The sequence below is a fragment of the Nilaparvata lugens genome, chromosome 4 (assembly GCF_014356525.2).
Source record: "Nilaparvata lugens isolate BPH chromosome 4, ASM1435652v1, whole genome shotgun sequence".
NCBI classification, from domain to species: domain Eukaryota; kingdom Metazoa; phylum Arthropoda; class Insecta; order Hemiptera; family Delphacidae; genus Nilaparvata; species Nilaparvata lugens.
In genome coordinates, this window is record NC_052507.1 from 25,904,155 (window position 1) to 25,911,102 (window position 6,948).

Genomic DNA, 6,948 nt, shown 5'->3' on the forward strand with positions numbered 1-6,948 from the left:
AGCTTAAAATTGTGACGATGGCAAAATTGCGAGCAGTTCATGTTAACTTGTACCGGTATGTGGCCTACAAATTTGTATTGACAATTCCATGCACACAAGTTACATGCGAGCGAGTTTTTTTCTAAGCTGAAAACGCATTTGAGAGCGACGCTTGGACAGGACCTGGCTTCAACCATTGATGAACGTTGAGAGGGATTTATTTCACAATGTTGTCAAGGACCATAATATTATTGACGAGCTCGCCAAATCTAGCCAAGAAATGTCTAAATCACTTTTAGTGCAATTTTTCCGTTCTGTGTAATCTAACAGTCATTGACATCAATGTAAATTTGATAATTATGTTCAAATGACTTTAATTTTTATCCTTTTTCGGTTATATTTAGAATTTTCATGTTGTATTCCAAACACGTTTAATAATTTTAATTGTACTAATAAATACTACATAAAAAATTTTGTTTTTTATTATCAAACCTAGTTCAATTTTAGTTACTCCCAATCGCAATTTAAAAAAAGTATTTTCTCATGAAAATAACTAAATTTTTTGAAAATAAGCTACCAAATACCACATATTATATACTCCTAAACGGTGTAAAAATCAGTTATCAGGCATCAATTTATATAAAATTTTCGGGGGGAGTGTCCCCGGGAACCCCCCCGCTCTTGCTGGAGGGTATTCCAGACCCCCCAGACCCGTCAGTGGGGGCCCCACAATCAGCTATGGCCGAGGGCCCCCAGCTGAGCCAGACCGCCCCTATCTTAAACGTACATTATCATATCACATCTTTCATCAGCTTCATAAATCAAGATACGATTTCAAACCTAATTTGATCAAGTCTGAGATGCGTGAAAGATAATGAATAATAATAATCCAATCCCTAATTAATGTCAGGTTGCCAGAGGGGTGAGCGCTAGAAGACACTCAACAGCAAGGCGCTAATTAACGGATTCATGTAGGTGAATTAAAACGGTAGACAGAATATGACACGCTTATCTGAGCTCAACACATTACATTTGCACACAACTTGCTGTAATATGCTCTATATAGTAATATATTTGTTGCAGCGTCGTGTTTTTAATGTAACTGTCATTTTAATAAATGTGTGACTCAACGCCCAACCCTACGTTTCCATTCTTAACGACACCTGTGCAGTGCATTATTGTGTCATCCTCAATTTCAAATTAAAATGGCAATACTAATAACAATTACGTTTTGTCGCATACATGTCGAGCGCCTCCAGAATGTTTTGTATCTCTCTCTCTCTCTGTTCCCCGCTCTTTTATTTTGTTTCTCTCTCCACTCGCCAAATTAAAAATAGAAGGGGAGCGTCCTCGCAGCAATAAATGGAGAACGAACGTTGCGAATTACCTCCAATTAGGAGTGCTACCGCTGTTTGCACTGTACCATGCCTCACACGTCTCGCAGCTCGCAGCACAGAGTAGGCCTTGGCCCTATAGCGTGCTGCTCAAGACTGATGAGAATAAGCAACAAAGGGTTGAACATTGACGAAGAGGGTGGGTATAAACGACATACGGAAATTGGTGCATCTTTTGAAGAACACATAAAATTTTATGGACAGTATGAGCAATGGAGCAAGCAAACATTAAATTACCTAGAAATAGTTCAATATTTATATAAGTAGACTAGCAGGGCACCCGTGCTTCGCTACGGGAATTAAAAGATAAGATTATTTTTGTGAAACATTTATAATCTAAATCCTACCGAAATTGTTATAATCGTTTTTGAGATTAGGCCACAACTTGGCATGAAAATTATTGAGTCAAATAATTTGAATAATTAATTGATGTGTTGGAACTGCTCTGTAGAATAGTAGTCCAATTGCAGAGAATATTGGGCGGGGCTTAAGAGTCGACCTCGACTCTATTCATTGGCAATTAATATTTCCCGTTGACAGTTATCAAATTAGCAGTGATCATGTTATTTTTGCTTTTGCTTGATGTAATTGAAGATTAAATTACAAATTAAGTTGATTCGGAATTCTATGACTGGTATCCATGGATCTCTTGCTTATTCTGAAATTTTTGGCATAGCATGACACTTAATTTCCGTTTCACTTATTCAAAAGTGTGAAAGCAGCCAATCCACTGATTCTTTCTTCCATGGAAGTCCATTCATACAAAAGAGTCTATTCATAATAGTTAGTATAACATTTATTGTGGCTGATTCCTCATGTCCTAAATTTTACTATCATAAATATTAAAGTAGGATGAATTTGCATAAATCTGAATAGAGTTTATTCAATCACTTTGATTATTGACTAGACTACCATCATATGATTTCTTTCTTTGATCTTAGCTTGAAACCAACAGCTTAGGGATGAAAATTTGGATGTAAACTAACATATGACTCAATTTAATTTCTATTTAAAATATCGGGGCTTCGAGCTTCGCTTGTTGTTTATTTATTGATAAACAGAATACAATTATTTAAAATGATTGGGGAAGGACTAACAGGCACAGCCCAAAACTGTTTCTTACACGAATTTTGATTTATAGGCTACACTATAAATAGGTTACCATATGTAACAGCGGGAATCTTCCTGGATATTAGTAAAGCATTCGATACAGTTAATCATAGTCTGCTGTTCCGCAAGCTGGAGAGTGCTGGTGTAAGGGGAATTCCACTAGATTGGTTTAAGTCCTTCCTACAGCGTAGGAAACAGTATGTAAGGATCAGAAACGTTGCAAGTGAAGTATTACCCATAACTTGTGGTGTGCCGCAAGGTTCGGTTCTTGGCCCTATTCTCTTCTTAATTTTTGTAAATGATTTGTATAATGGTGAATTGAATGGACGGATAACTGCTTTTGCGGACGACACTGCTCTTTCATATAAAAGTAATAACCTTCAAGATTTACATCAGAAAATGCAGTCTGACTTGAACAAAATATCTCTATGGTTTACATGTAACAAACTTAAAATTAATGTAGCCAAAACTAATTATATGATGTTCAGTCTCTCTGGAAGTGCTGACTTGCCTGCTCCACTGCGCTTTCACTCTCCGGTTTGTTCCTATTCTAGCTGTGACTGTCCCAGTATCAGTCCAGCAAAGACTATCAAATATTTGGGTCTTTCACTGGATGAAAATCTGAATTGGAGGCAACAAATTGAAACTCTAAAGAAGTCTTTAAGGTTCTATTTGATGATTTTCCATCGCATTAAATATTTGTGCGATTTTAATGTAATGAAGGAACTTTATTTTTCATTTGTACATTCCAAAATTGAATATGGAATCACATGTTGGGGAAGCTCCTATTACGCTAACCAGGATCCAATTATTAAACTTCAAAAAGCTTTTATAAGATTGATAACGGGCAGTAGGTTTGATGATCATACATTTCCACTGTTCTGTCATCTTAGAATTTTGCCTGTTAGGTTCCTATATGTATTCAAGGTTTTGTCATTGTTCTTCAATATAAGTGGAAATAGAGGTGTGACAATTGATTACTGTCAGCCTGTTACCGCACTTCGACAGACCAGGCGGACTGCGGCTTCCCAAGTCAGATGTCCTAAACCCAATTGCACTCTTTTTCGTAAAACGTTCATTTTCCTGGCACCTAGATTTTATAATGCTTTGCCGCTTGAGGTCAAGAATGCCATTGCTGCATGTAATTGTGGAAATAAGATTAAGAGATTAATTAAAATTTGGCTTTTGTCACTCACTCCCGAAGCTCTAGAGTTTTTGTTCATAATTATTGTTTAATCCGTCTATTTTTCTTTCCATTCTGTTAACTTTGCATTCTGTTATCTTGCTTTTCTTTTTATTTTTTCTCCTCTTTATTTTTTTGTATTTTCCCTGCTCTTCTTACCGTTTTTTTTTTGCAACATAAATCAATAAATTAATCTTTTCACACAATTTGAATCTCTATTTTTAATGATTTTCTTTTGCTTTCTCTAATTAGCATCATCTCTTTAATAATTAAATACTAATATCCTATTTTGATTACAGCCCATAAATGTTTTTTTATCTCTCTTTTTTCTTTTTTTTTCAGTCCATTCTATTGCTTTAGTAAAATAGTGTGACTCCCTCCAGCGGTCCGTAAGTTGCATCTTACGTGCTGGATTGTATTTTTCTCAATAAGTAATATTAAATTTGGTTTGATTCGTTACTATGCAGTTATGTATATTATAAACTTGTTTATTTGTTTTTTTTATATGCATGTATTTTACATTTTCTTGTATTGAGCTTATTGAGAATAATAAAACTTCAAACTTCAAACTTCAAATATGTTCCATACACTTGAATTCACATCCAATTTTAATCCAAACATAAGAAAACAGAAAAGTGCTGATTTAGATTGTTTACAGACCAAATTGAATAACAAAAAACACTCACTAATCACTTGAAACTGTAAAATAATGATCAACTTTGAAAATTATGATATACTCTAATTTAGGATGATATACCATGTCATGTCAACAAATCAGATTATTTTGATTAAGTCGATTAAAATTTCTAGATTCAACAGCTAGACATAATTCTATCTCTCTCCTACACAGGCACTCTGTTATCGACAGATGACGAAATTATCTGTTTTTCCAAGAATGAATAATTATTATTATCCTTTTCATGTCCTTCAGCGAGTTTCCCAGGGATGAGACCTAGTGCAATCGATTTTTTATATCATAAACCTACTATGTTCCAAATTTCGTGAAAATCGTTAGAGCTGTTTTCGAGATCCCTTGGACATACATAACCATATACAGAAATTGCTCTCTTAATATAATGGGATTCACAACTTTAGTATTGTGATCTATCAATATCAATAGGTTTGAAAGGAAATAGGAGCAGTTTTTTTTAATAGGAGGCTTCTCTCATTGGTTCTCGTGGTATTTAGTCCGGATAATGAATTAACAGACAGTGCAACTGGCTCTCTCAAGGCCATGGCTGCGTACAAACATGAAGCAACAAAGGAACCAATACAACAGAGGCTGAAGAAATTAGTCGCATTTCTATCACCTCACAATACACATTACATTCAACTACCATATGTTTGGAGAGATCGATTTCAAATTTCTTTTGCTATATTCCGGTCACTTTCTGAATCTATTTTTCCAGATGTTCCATGAATACTGTAATGTTTTAAATTAATTAGGTCGCCAAATTTGTTGACTCAACTACAGCTATTGTAGGCCTAATATTTTTCATTTGCACACACTCTCACGTTTTCAACAGATTATGGAAACTTTTTTCTGATCAGCTGATACTTGAGGGACCAATAATCCTCTCTCAAGGAACTTCAGCGAATTTTCCCAGAGTTGAGACCTGTTCCAAAATAATGTTTTTTGTCGCAAACCCACTATATTCCTCATTTAATAAAAATCGTTAGAGCCGTTTCGAGATCCATCCGACATACATACATATCCACAAACACACATATTCAAACAGAAATTGCTTTCTTAGTATAATTGACTTCAATGATTATGATTTCATTCAATGAGAGCTTATTTCACATGATAATAACAGCTGGCATCAAAAGCAAAAATGTCAAACATGATTGAAATTGAAACAGTAGCGATCATCAACATCTAAATAATCATCAACAGTATCTTCATCTGATCTAAATTAACCAAATTATAGTAAGATTCACATCAATGTGTCAGCATTGTTTGAATGGGGAGCATTGATACTATTAATGAGGAATACTGACAGTCAACGAACTATTATGCATATTCTCTAATATTTTTAGAACAAACAATCAATGTTTGGGAATAATTGATTCACGAGAAAAGCGCCTTACTTCAATGAAAGATATTTTTACATTAGGAAAAGCAATAACAGGTATTAGGCCGTTCTAATAAATAACCCCTTTCTTTCGCCCAAGTTATATTTTGGCCGAATTTCCTCATTCTTTGCAAATAGATTACACAAAGGACACTTCTGAAGTTTTAAAAATACCCTCCATATATCATACTGAATTATTAAAATTTAATCGAAACTGTTCAAGCGGATTTCGCGATGTCGGATATACAAACAGAATTAGTCTTGATAGAATAGGATGAATTGATTGAAGCAACTCCAGTCATAAAAGTTTGTTTTATGAAAAATAAAAATTATCTATACACCCAGGAATAGGTTATAGCTCCGATTGAAGCAGCAGTGCCCAATCAATTTGTTTTCGATAAATGCATTTTAATTAGTTCTTCAACTTGGTGCCAACCTATGAAGTCATCTCAACTTAATGCCAACCTGACAAAATTATTAATTTAGTTGCCAGTAGTCAACAACTGTTTTGAAGAGGTACTCTTTCTAGATTATAGTTCTATAGTAACATATGATATGGACATTTCAATTATAATTAAGAGATTGGGAGAAGAAGAATATACATGCTAAAAGACGAACTTTACACCCTTAAAAACCACCCTTAGAGTTGAAATATCGCCAAAAGATTTCTTAGTGAGCACCTAGGACGTATGAGGAAGCTATATTCCAAGTTTTGTTGCAATCCATCCTGTAGTTTTCCAGAAATCGTGATCAGTGAGATAAGAATTTTATAAGTATAGATTCTGCAGAATATTAAAGTTGTTGCTTTGTTGAGTAACACATAAACATTCTCTAATACTTTAAGAAATTGGAAAAAGTTTACAAGAATGGATAGTTTTACAAAAATATTTTCCAGGAGGCAATGTCTGATCCTCATAAAATTTGATAAACAATAATGATGTTGAGTCTCGCAAATTTAATGTTGTGAACTCGAAGCGAGCATAGCATTACTTTTTTTCTGTGTAATAGTAGAGGTAGTTCAATTCTATAAATTACAGTACTGTATTTGGATTTTCGTCGATCTGAGAATATAATGTGATTTCATGAAAAATTAGAGTTCTTTGAACTCCGATATCTGTTCTAACACATACTGTATCCATTTCGATGAAACAATGTCTCTTAGAGTAGAGAACATTATCAAGCATCCAAGCAATATTGCCAATGAAAC